This window comes from Vicugna pacos, chromosome 21 (assembly GCF_048564905.1).
Source record: "Vicugna pacos chromosome 21, VicPac4, whole genome shotgun sequence".
Classification (NCBI taxonomy): domain Eukaryota; kingdom Metazoa; phylum Chordata; class Mammalia; order Artiodactyla; family Camelidae; genus Vicugna; species Vicugna pacos.
Window position 1 is genome coordinate 20,065,661 of NC_133007.1, and position 13,317 is coordinate 20,078,977.

Sequence of the window (13,317 nt, forward strand, 5' to 3'; positions counted from 1 at the left end):
CTTATTACAGGGATCTGGTTTTCTTACTCTAGTTTTAGTTGTTCTATTAAATATTATTTTCCTCTAAAGCCTCTCAAATTATTGCTGGAAAACTACAATTTATTTATTAAAAACTATATATATATATATATATATGAAATTGTACTATTGGAAGAGGCCCAGGAACTCCTGAGATTCCAGTGGGTCCTGCAGGGACAGGGACAGACTAGATTTCCTGGGCCACTCAGAGCTGGGGAAGACGCCCTGAGCCAGGACACCCCAGGATGGGCCTCTCATCTGGGCTGGCCACAAATGGATCAGTGAAGTACAGAGAGGAAACTGACATGCAGCATCGGGTTTCCCAAACTACCAAATGCATGGTCTTTCATTTGATATCAGCTCTAGGACAGAACCCAGCTGCTCACCTTTCCCTGTGACATCCGCCAGGGTAAGTGAGGGGCTCACGGGGAGCCACACTGTCACCCTAATCTCATGTGGCAACACAGCTTCAGTGACTGGTCCTACTTACATCAACGGGTGCAGAACATTCTCTGAGGATCAGGATCCCCAAGAACAGCCGGCCTCTGCTTCTCTTCAATTACTGCAGCTCCTTTGCTTCAAGCCACGTGCCTCGGAACTTTCTAGAGCATTGAACCCCCAGCCAGTTGTAGCTCTGCCTTTAGGGAGAAGGAGAAAAGGGAAAGCAGTATTTTATCACGAGCTTTTTCTTCACTCACATTTTCTTTTCTACTTGACATTTCTGCCCACCACTATCAAACAGAAACCTCCCAAGTACCCCGGGCCCTGAAGGAATCTGACAAATCCTCAAAGAGATTTTGTTTACGGGATATTTGTCAATTGCTATTTGTCAGTTTAGAAATTTAAAACAGAGACTTTTTCATTTATTATTTATTAACTCATTAAAATAGTAAGTACATGTTAACATAAAGAATTTTTTTTTGTAAAAACAGCTATTTTCAAAAAACTTCAGGGAGAAAAGTGACATTGTTTTATATTTTCTAAAATCTCTTTGATATCTGGCTCAATCGAACAGATTCTCTTATCTGCTTCTGGATTCAGCGTGTTGCACGAGCATATGTCATTTAGTATCTGTAAAATTCTGCCATACACTCACGGGAGAATGAGTGAAAAGAGCAAAAACATCTTAGTGTTACTTATGAAAATAGTTTTGATCTGGGGGATCCCCTGAAAGGGTCTCACTTCATCCCAGGGCTCCCCAGACCAGACTGGGCCCACTACTCCATGCGGTCTCACTTCTACCTCAGACTGTCATTCTCCTTCTTTAGATGCGATTGGTTATCAGTTACCAACAGAGTAGTCTCCTAGAAGCATCCTACACATATATAAAAAGATATGGATGTGCAGGGGTTTTTTCCATTTTCTTATTGAAGTATAATTACTTTACAATTTCTGGTGTATAGCATAATGTTTTAGTCATACATGTACCACATATTCCTTTTCATATTCTTTTTCATTATAGGTTACTATGAGATATTAAATATACTTCCCTGTGCTATACAGTAGAAACTTGTTTATCTATTTGATATGTAGTAGTTAGTATTTGCAAATCTCAGACTCCCAATTTATCCCTTCCCACCCTCTTTCCCCCTTAGTAACCATAAGTTTGCTTTCTGTGTCTGTGAGTCTGTTTCTGTTTTATAAATAAGTTCATTGTGTCTTTTTTTTTTTAGATTCCATATACAAGTGATATCATATGGCATTTTTCTTTCTCCTTCTGGCTTACTTCACTTACAGTGATGATCTCCAGGTCCATCCATGTTGCTGCAAATGGCATTATTTTATTCTTTTTTTAATCACTGTAGTATTCCATTGTATAAATATACCACAAATTCTTTATCCAGTTACCTGTCAGTGGACATTTAGGTTCTTTCCATGTCTTGGCTACTGTAAATAATGCTGCTATGAACACTGGGGTGCATGTTTCTTTTCAAATTAGAGTCCCCTCTGGATATACACCCCGGAGTGGGATTGCTGGATCACATGGTAAGTCTATTTTTAGTTTTTTGAGGACTCTCCATACTATTTTCCGTAATGGCTGCACCAAATTACATTCCCATCCACACTGGGTTTTTTTAATTAAAAAAAAAAAGTATTAGCATCCTATTCACCTTGGGTTTTCTGTTATACACGTTGGGGGGAGTTGCCATACGTAGTTATATCATTCCTTTCCACAGGTTTATCTTATTCCGCCAAATGGATACAATGATACATAACTGCATAGTGCCAGAACATCCATGTAGGTTGCTGAATGGCTACTGTTAAGTTGCCAGTTTCTTCAGTGAAAGATCTAGAACTTCACGGGAATAAAGTGGCCACAGAGAGCAAGAACATATGTCACATATATTTTAGTACAGCTTCCCTCTGGTTTCTAGTTCTCTGACAAGGTAGGCAGCTGAAGCCTTCAAAATTTGAGAAAATACCGAAACTTGTGCTATGGTACAGTCTTTTAATATCTGGGGCTTATCTCACTGTTGTAGAAAAACTTGTACTAATAATCTGTGCCTGTTTGTGCAGGAATGTTTGCAAACATCAACCTCTCTTGAAACATACTACCAACAGTGTCACCTCATCATGGGCGCAGAAAGCAGGACCAGGGTCCAGGTGTTCCCCAAATGGGATTTCTGAAACCTGCTTCCCTGCGGTACTAAGGTGCCAAAGGTTAACCCTGTTAGCTCACAATTTCCCTGACATAGAAGAGGAAACTCTCACCTCGTATGGCTAATTCAGTCCAATTACATTGCAGGCTTCAAATGCTAAAATGTATGCAGACCATCTGAGTTCGTTTCCTCACTCTGAGATTCACCAGCTGTGTAATCCTGGTTGTTGCTCAGCTTCTACTAACTTATAAAATGGAGATAATGATACCTATCTTGCAAAGTTATTAAGAAGAATCATTGCAATTCTCTATTAAATGTGCCTTCCACATGGTAGGTGCTTGATGTGCAGTAATTGCTAGCCTCCCCCCTTTATTGTTCTGTGAACAGAAATAATACATGAGACTGATCTTATGTCCTGGACTGAACTGGCTTTTCAGGGAACCCCGGAGTCTAGTGTTTAAGTAAGTATGGAGTTAGCAGAGACTGGGACAATATAAGATAACAGATAATTTTTCTTTTTCCCATGAGATGTTGGTCAGCTGTCTGATTCAAAATGAGAGACACAGTCCATTGACAGATGACTGGATAAAGAAGATGTGGTTTATTTATACAATGGAATACTATTCGGCCATAAAAAAAACAACATAACACCATTTGCAGCAACATGGATGTTCTTGGAGAACGTCATTCTAAGTGAAGTAAGCCAGAAAGAGAAAGAAAAATACCATATGAGATCGCTCATATGTGGAATCTAAAAAAAAAAATACAAACAAAACATAAATACAAAACAGAAACAGACTCATAGACATAGAATACAAACTTGTGGTTGCCAAGGGGGTGGGGTGTGGGAAGGGACAGACTGGGATTTCAAAATGTAGAAAAGATAAACAAGATTATACTGTATAGCACAGGGAAATATATACAGGATCTTATGATAGCTCACAGAGAAAAAATGTGACAATGAATTATAACTGAAAAAATTGTGCTCTACACTGAAATTTGACACAACACTGTAAAATGATTATAAATCAACAAAAAATGTAAAAAAAAAAAATGAGAGACACAGCCTGCTTTCCTCCTCACCAGGCCAGGGAAACAGGCATCAACGTTCCTGGCAGTTCTGCTTCAACTTTCCAGTCTGCCTCTGAAACGCTCTAGGCTGGTGTGGTTTGCATTTTCAGGCACATAAACCTAGTGAAAATCCACCAGGTTTGGGAGAGCCGCTCAGGTGAGGATGAGGAGAGATTTACTTGTGAACAATTCCCAGGAGTAGAACCAGCACTTGCAAGAATTACAGGACCTCACGTATTACAGATGCATTGTAACCTCCATCCACAGACGAGGAAACTAAGGTTTGGAGACACTAGGTTAATTCCCCAAGGTAACACAGCTAACAAAGGCAGAGTCAGAATTCAAAAGCAGGTCTGTCCTACTCCAAAGCTTAAGTTTGTTTGTTTTTTAAATTAACCATCGCCATTTTTTCCTTTTATTAATTTATTTATGGATGGGGCAATTAGGTTTGTTTGTTTGTTTATTTATTTATTTAAAAAAAATTTTTTAATGGAAGTTCTGAGGATTGAACCCAGGACCTCGAGCATGCTAAGCACACACTCTACCACTGAGCTATACCCTCCCCGCCAAAGCTCAAGTTTTTAACCACGTCATTACATGATGATGCTCCAACTAGAAAGGAAACCAGCTCTGTCATGACACAGCAAGGCTTCATAATGATGGCCTCACAAGAGAGATAAATTATCCTTAACTGTAAGTTAGTGATTTTACTAACCTAATATTGTAAAAAATTAAAACTAAAATTCTTCAAAGAACCAAATCTAGACTAGACACAAAAGCAAAATGGCAGGACACCAGAACCAATATTTTATTAGTTTTGGATTTGTAGATTATTTATTTTATTTGTATTTGACTAGACCAATCATTAAGATTAATAGATTATTTTAATTTATCATTATTATTTTCAAAATAGACTAATAATTTAATATTGATTTAGCCAATAACACTTCTAGCCCCTAGTATGTATCAGATACTACAAATGCTAAAGACAAAGAAAAGATGTTCCCTGGCCTCGAAGAAGATGAAGTGAATATTATATCTTATATTCACTTATATATATAACTATATATATAACTATATATATAACTATAATATATATATGTATTTGAGTTGGTAGGATAATGAAATAGAAAGAATAAGATGCTAAAAGAAGAAAAATCAAGCCAGTAGAGTGTTCAGGGAAGACTTGAAGGAGGGAGCAGGCATCATCTGAGCTGACTCTTGAAATATAACTAGGAAAGTAAATATAAAATTCTAAGACATGGAAGCAATCGAAATGCCTGTCGACAGATGACTGGATAGTGAAGATGTGTAATATTTATACCACAGAACACTGCTCAGCCATAGAATGGAATGAAATCATGCCATTTGCAGCAACATGGATGGACCTAGAGATTCTCATACTAAGTGAAGTATGTCAGATGGAGAGAGATAAATGTCATATGATAATCACTTACATGTGAAATCTAAAAAAAAAAATGGTACAAATAGATTTATTTACAAAACAGAAACAGACTTACACACATAGAAAACAAACTCAGGGGAAAGGAAGTTGGGTGGGATAAATTAGGAGTTTGGGATCAATAGATACATACCACTATATATAAAATAGATAAACAACAAGAACCTACTATATAGCAAAGGGAACTATATTCAAGGCCTTATATATGAATATACGAATACACCTATAATGGAAAAGCATATATATATATATATATATATATATATATAAATAAACTGAATCACTTTGTTGTACACCTGAAACTAACACAACATTGTAAATCAACTATACTTCATTTAAAAAAAAAAAGGAATAGTTGAAATATCAGATATGTCTAAAATAATGTTATCACTGTATACATTAATTAACAAATGATATAACCCAATTCAATGATGTTAAGTAGTGGTCAAAGTGGAATTCAGTCACATTGCTAACAGTTACATAAATGGGAACTCTATCTGTCAATACTTGTTAAAGCCTATAAAAGCTCGTCCCCTTTGGCCCAGTTATTCTATGTATGAGAAGTTATCATAAGAAAATAAATCATTCAATCAAAGAAGCTAGCTGTATGCGTAAGGACATTCATTGTCATTTAAGTCGTAATAGTGAGAAATGGGAAACTGTCCAAAAGATTTTACATCTATTGGAAAAATATAATGTCGGCAGATAGTAAAACTGTACTGAAGAAAAGAAAGATGCATTAAGACACATGATGTCCATTAAACACTTAGATTCCAGTGAACTTTTTCAATAATGTGACAGAATCTGAAAAATTAATTTTAAAAAACTGTTGTTGATTAGAAAAAAATAAATAAAAGTCTAAGAAAAGGGAACAATTTAAATAGACAAGTTATGGAATAAGACAATCAACAAACAGGGGCTGGAGGACAGGAACACCTCAGAAACTGATGCGAGAGCTGGAAGGTGGTTGAGGCTGTGGGCGCTGGCAGGAGGTGAGCATGGGTGACCCAGGTAGAGCTTTGGAAGAGAGGGATGGGAGGTGGAGGGAGGCTCTACAAGACTTAAGCTGGCATGAGGGAGGCTCTGGAGGAGAGAGGGGCAGAGTGGCCAAAGGGAGCCTGATCTAGAACAGTGACATCGGGAAGGGAAAAGAAAGAATATGGAGGTGTGATAATAATCATGTGGAGAGGAGAGAGGATCAGCCAGCAACTGGCTGTCGCAGGGGAGAAAGAAGGAGTCATGGAAGCGCATGTTCCCTGGCTGCAGGAGACCAGGAGCTCATCCTCATGTATTGATGAAATCTGGGAAAACTGGAAGAGAAATCGGTTCATAAGCGAAGATGACGCGTTTGGTGTTGAACATGACGAATTTGGTTTCCTTTCAATGGAAACAGGTAAATACACCAAGCAGAGGGGTAGAAATCTGAGTCTGCCATTCAAGAGATAGTTTGGTTCCATCAACAGATGAACAGATAAAGAAGATGTGATAGACACACACACACACACACAAACACACACACGTACATACTATGGGATATTACTCAGCCATAAAAAAGAACAGAATTTTGCCATTTGCAGCATCACGGATGGACTTGGAGGGCATTATACTAAGTGAAATAAGTCCGACAGAAAGATAACTACTGTATGATACTTATATGTGGAATCTAAAAAATACACCAAACTAGTGAACATAACAGAAAAGAAGCAGACTCACAGATACAGAGAACAAACCTGTGGTTACCAGTGAGGAGCAGGGGAGGGGAAACACAGAGGTAGGGGATTAAGAGGGACAGATGATTAGGTATAAAATAAGCTACAAGGATATATTGTATAACATGGGGAATATAGCCAATATTTTATAATAAATACAAATGGAATATAACCTTTAAACATTGTGAATCACTATATTATATACCTGTAACTTATATAATATTGCTTATCAATTATAACTTCAATTTAAATAAATACATAAAGAGAGAGTTTGGTGTTAGAGATACACATTTGAACGTCAAGCACATAAAGGCAAACAATTGAGGTCTAAGGCAGATGAGATGATCTGGGAAGAAGGAAGAGAAGAAAACTGCAGACTGGACTCCGAGGCTCTCCTGCCCTGAATGAGGGGAGGATGTCTCTGCTTCCCCTACCACTCTCTGGGCACGACTCAGGACAACTGAAAAACAGTTCCTCCTCACAAAGCATCAGGACTCCCTGATCTAACCCAGCTCCCTTAGTCCACGGATGAAGGAAACTCAGGCCCAGAGGGCTAACTGACTTATCCAAGGCCTCAGAGCTGCTCATCAGCAAAACTGAGACTAGATGGATTAAGCGACTTCTGGGGATGAGCGTTGCCTTAGTAACTGAGATATCTGCACGTGCACCATAGGACATGGTTGGATTCAGAGAAGCCTGAGGGCAAACAAGAAATGTCACGGCTCTCTGCTGCATCAGTCCTGCCAGACAATCAGCTGAGGGGTTCAAACCACATCTTATTCACCTTGTTGTCACCATCCTTCTGCCCTCACTTTTCCCACCACTTTCTCCACCACCAGTGTCATTACAGAGTAGGAAAATGAGATTATTTTCCTATCCCAAATATGCATGTGATCACAGACTTTTGGAGCTAAAAGAATTTAAGAATTCATCCAGCATTAGTAAAACCTCTGTGCAAACAGACTCAGAGAAGTTCAATGACGAGGTGACCAGTGAGAAGTAGACCCCAGACCAAAATTCCAGCCTCTTGTTTCTTTCCGTTAAATTACCAGCCTTTAGTGCAAGAGACTTATTTTTAAGACAAACTCTCTCGTCTCTCATTTCTTAAAATATATGCTCTAGAGCCCTCTCCCCTCAAGATGCTTCTTTAAAAAGAGAGTTCCATGGTCCAAAAAGCCTGCGGAGAACTAGAAGCTCCACCACTCTTGGATGGTCAGGATGCTTACTGCCACACTGAAGACCTTGGGAAGTCCTGCAGGAAGGAAACCTGTTTAATTCTGTAAGAGCATTTCCCAGACTTATTTGGCCACAGGACTCCAGTCCCTGCCCCGCCCCTGTTGTTCTCTATTTAAAAATCCACAGGTTTCCAAGGATTGTACTTTGGGAAGCACCAGCTTTGTCCAATTAGCAAGATTTCCTTAGTAGTTTCCAAGCAGAAGTGTCAAATACGGAGGGGTCCTCGCTGTGGGAACAGGGTTGGGGGGAGCGATGAGAGACAGAGAAGGAAAGAAAAATAACCAAGAGCCCCAGTCTCATCCAGACCCATCAAAGGGGGAAACAGCCATTTGAGAAATTTTGACTTGGGATCCTGGTTATAAGCTTAAAGGACTCGTCTCCAGCCTAGAGTTCTTGTGGGAAAACGGGTTTCCAGGTCCTCACATAGTCCACAGCAGACGTGTGAGCTTCACTCTGCTTCTGCCGCATGGTGAGTAGAAATGCTATCTCACCAGGGTCCTTCAGGTTACATACGCAGCGGCTCTAGCTGGTCCTTGCTCATTCCTTCCACCACCGTGGTCCAAACCCAGTCACTTCACATCTGGAGGACTGAGAGCAGCCTTCTAACGGGTCTCCCTGACTTAACTCCTTCTCCCTGCAATGTCCCTTACATGCTGCAGTCAAATCTTAAAACACTTCACCTGCCTTAAGATAAAAGCAAATGTTCAAAACTCCACAATCTGAAGCCCTCCTTAATGTAGTAAAACACAGCTATGCAAGGCTATTTCTCTGGGTTCCCCAGCACAAATTTCCCACCACCTCACTGTCCAGAGCTGGCTGGTCATAAGCAGTCTGACTGACTGCCAAGCCTCTGGGCTTCCTGCTCTTTGCTTCCTGCCTTTCTGATTCTATCCAAGTCTTACTCCACCTCCAGGATCCAGCTCCAGTCCCCTGACAATCCAGCCCCGTCCCCACACTCTGGTGCTTGCAGGCACTGAGCAACTAGCCCCCCATTTCCTTTGCCGTTTCCTGAATTTTCTAACCGATAATAAACACAAGAAAAGACTGTGCCTGATGACATTCAAGGCGCTTAGTAATCACTCAAAAAAAAAAAACTTTTGCTGAATAAAGGAATAAATCTATATTGACCTCAGAATCATGAGTTAAGCAGAAAATTTCATGCCTACAAAACACTAGGAAAACTAACCCCTTTCTGGGCCTCAAAGGCTTCTTAAGCCTTCCTAATCCAGTTGATCTTAGTTTTAGGAAAGGAGAAGATTGATTCTATCCCATCCTGGGGCACCTGGCAGGTCTGCGTTCTTTTTTTCATTGACAGAGCTGTGCTTTCTGCCACCTTCTCACGGGCTCCACTTGCCGTGCTTGGCCTCCAGGAGAGTCTAGACCGAGTATATTAAGTGATATTTAAACATGTATCTCCAAATTTTCCAAAGGTCTGGCCAAAAGAATATTCTTTCCAAGAACGTATTCTCTATTGACAATTGTTCTTTCCTTCATTCATTCTTTGAATTATTCAACAACAATTTAGCCCTGGAGTGAGCCCTCCAGATACAAGGGTGGAGAAAAAACCATCCAGGTCCTAGAGGCACCATTGAATGCAGTTTAACTCTACCCACTTCACACAATTCTTAGAAAGCTTCAATGAGATTATGTACATACAGTGCTTAACATAAATCTTGGTACACAATAGGCACTCATCACTAAGTCACCAGGATAGTTACTTTTCATTATTAATGAAATTTAAAAGAAAGAGGGCAGATCACAAAGGTTTTCCTGAGGGGGGAAAAATGTAGCTTGAATGTAGCTTCAAAGCAGAGTGCCTCTAAGTGTAAATGTATTCTTTAGGTCCACGACAGTTCTAGAATTTTTAAAATTTTAAATCTTCGACTCTGTAATTTGGAATTTTTGATACTAGTGGTGACCAAGCACTGTCATGCAATTCCACTGCCTGCCCTTTCACTTGTGTTTACGATTGTCCAAATGCCAAAGGAAAGCCGGATCAAGTCAAGAAGTGATCTAGAGACAGAGGAAGCAGTGGGAGGGCTGAGTCACCAGGTGGCGTGGGGCAGTTTAATCTACTCAGCCAGTGGGGTCAGTGCCGTGATCCCCCGGGGAGCAGATGTGTGATGCGGACTCTGACTCTTTCCATACCAACAGTTCCCGGCTTAAAAGCAGAAACCTGAGGCATAAACCCAAGCACAGCAGTTCTGTCACTAATTCTATCAGCAGTCAGGTTAGATACCCATTTTGCAGCAGTTTCATTGTCACCCGATGCTAACCTTATCTTCGAGTGAATAGACAATTTACCAGACTATCAGATGGTACCTCATTAAAACTAACGTTTGACCATTGCCTACTAGCAGAGCTTTGGTTAAGTAAGAGATCTGATCTTCCTAAACAGATAAACCCTTGAGGCTATTACTAACAATCTGTTTAACACACAACTCCAATAGGCATTTTCTGCATGAGTATTAATTTTGTTTAAACAACAGACCCAAATTAAACATAGACCAGGCTTCAACGCCACATGTGTCCCCCTATGGAAGTGGTTAGTTTTTTAACAAACCACATCATCTCACGCATTAAAATAATGGCTTATTATTTTACTGAGTTTATAGCTATGTTTGATTTCATCTATCAATTTGCTTTGGCTTTATAGTCGCAAAAGAACTAAAGCATAAGAAGTGTTGTGATACTGGAGTTTATAAGAAATATATATCTGGTCATTTAGAGGACCAAAATATATTTCTTATATAGATTTGGTCTTCATCCTCAGATGCAGGCTCACAGAACTCCCAAAACCCTAGGAATTTCCTAAGAGACGGGAGCCATAAAGGTGCCCTTTGTTAGTTTGAGGTAACCCTAGGACCCCACCTAAGGATGGGAGCTGGTTGCCAGGGAGACCAATCTTGTGATTACAGGATTGTAACTTTCAGTACCACATTTCTGACGTCCCAGGACAAGAGGGGCTGGAGGTTGAATCAATCGCCAATTGCCAATGATTTGATCAATCATGCCTGTGTAATGAAGCCTCCATAAAAACTGAGAAAGAGAGGGTTCAGAGAACATTCAGGTTGATGGGCACATGGAGATTAGGGGCGAGTGGTGCCTAGAGAGGGCATAACAGCCCCTCACCCTTTCCCAGTACCTTGCCCTACACATCTCTCCATCTGGCTCTCCCTGAGTTACATCCATTGATGATAAACCAGTCATCTAGTAAATAAAATGTTTCTCTGAGTTCTATGAGCTACTCTAGCAAATTAGTCAAAGCCGAGGAAGGGGTCTTTGTAGTCTCTCATTGATAGCACAGAAGCCTCTAATTTATAGTCAGAAGCACAGGTAACAGCCTGGACCTACAACTAGCCTCTGAAGTGGGGCCTTGGGGGCAATCTTGTGGGACTGAACCCTTAACATGTGGAATCTGATGCTATCTCTGGGTAGATAGTGTCAGAATCCATTTGAATTGTAGGACACTCAGCTGTTGTCCAGAGAATTGTTTGGGGGGGGGCAGAGCCCCCCGCATACAACACACATGTGGAAATTGGGTCCAGGAACCTAATTTTAGGGTATACCTAGATATATGTATGAAGGTTTTTTGTGTGAACATAAGTTGTCGATCTGTTTGGGTAAATACCAAGAAGCATGATTTCTGGATCATATATAAGAATATGTTGAGTTCTGTAAAAATCTGCCAAACTATCTTACAAAGCGGCTCTACTATCTCCCATTTCCAACAGCAATGAATGAGAGTTCATGTTGCTCTGTATCAGCACCAGCATTTGGTATTGTCAGTGTTCTGGATTTTGACCACTCTAATAGATGTGTGGTGGTAACTCACTGTTTTGTTAATTTGCAATTCCCAAATGATATATAGTGTCGAACACTGTGTCATATGTTTACCTGCCATTTGTATATCTTCTTTGGTGAGCTGTTCATTCAGATCTTTTGCCCACAGCCAGTGAGTGTAGACTGGAAATCAGGTCTGTCTGACTTCACATCGGAAAGAGTCTGCGGCCTGGACAAGCTTCCACTTAAGAGGAAAAGGCAGGTTGTGGACATTATGAGGAGGTCTCGACCAAACTCAAAGAAGCCAACCAGGGGAGGGAGGCACTGACAGGTAAACTCTTACAGGACAATGGAGAGGTGGGGTGGGGGGTGGAATATGACCATGGATGGTTTTTCTACCAAGCCTTCACTTACTCCATGCTGAGAAACGGCTGAGGTAACAAACTTGGAGACATATCAGCAAAGTTTCAGGTTAGAATCACATGGGAAACACTTCAAAGTACTCAGATACTCGTATTTAATTGATCTGGAGACCCTTAAGGTCTACCCAAGGTTTCTAATTTAGTGGCAAGAGCGCTTGTTGTGGATGGTTGCTAATTCAGTGAGGCTCTGGGATGCCTGGGGATGTGGGACACGTGTCTGGACTGAGTAGTCACTGTTGAGAGAGAGTTGATTCTTACGTTGCTTGGCTTCAAACAACGCAAGGGGTATGAAGAATCTGCATTGTGGACAGGCCACCATTTATGTCAGCTGGCACACAACGTCAGCAGGTCTGTGGAGGCCCATTTTTAGAGGGATGTTAGCTTTCTGGATGCCCATGAAAAATATGTTTGGATTGTGTATTTGAGGTGTGGGTGATGTCAAGTGTCTGAAAGTCGATCTTATAAAGGAACTTGGAAGGCAGTACATGAGAGGTAATGCTAATTTAAAACGGTGTGATGTTAATATACCGGGGTGGGGGTGGGGGGGCAGTACACACTAATTTTTATAGTGTGTCTATTGAAAATGCAATCATACAGAAAGGTCTGAACTAGATTTGTGACATGTGATGGATAATTCATATAACTTAAAGTGTTGGAAGTGACTACATAGGAAGGGAAAGAAAACAGTGTGTGAACAGAGAGGCTAGGGGACAGTGGGGAGCACTGAGACTCCTTGGGCTCACACTCCCACCTGGTGCTTGGACATTGTCGAGGAAAAACTCACTGTTTTTCTCTACTCACACACTCAGAATATTTCTGACACCAGATGTGTGGGCTTCCATATCAAGCAATTCTGACACTCCCTGCCTGAAGTTAGTGCAGAGCCCACAGGTTAAGGGCTCAGACCCACAAGACTGTCCCCCCAGTGCAGACACCAATTACAAATAGCAGGTCCCCAAGTTACCCACAACGTCTTTCCAGCTTCGCTACAAGTCAGCAGTTCCCATGAGCCCTCC

The 13,317-nt window shown here is 40.7% G+C and overlaps 2 protein-coding genes across 2 annotated transcripts in view; both read right to left on the reverse strand.

Annotated features, from left to right (window-relative positions):
- DDR2 (discoidin domain receptor tyrosine kinase 2) overlaps positions 1-646 on the reverse strand; it is a 117,893-nt gene extending 117,247 nt beyond the window's left edge. Inside the window, exon 1 of the mRNA XM_031688703.2 lies at positions 509-646. The gene's annotated coding sequence lies outside the window, so the exon portion shown is untranslated. The remainder of the gene's footprint in view (positions 1-508) is intronic.
- The window catches only part of UAP1 (UDP-N-acetylglucosamine pyrophosphorylase 1), a 103,021-nt gene that overhangs the window by 17,505 nt on the left and 72,199 nt on the right, over positions 1-13,317 (reverse strand). Inside the window, exon 14 of the transcript XR_012062749.1 lies at positions 509-656. The gene's annotated coding sequence lies outside the window, so the exon portion shown is untranslated. The remainder of the gene's footprint in view (positions 1-508; positions 657-13,317) is intronic.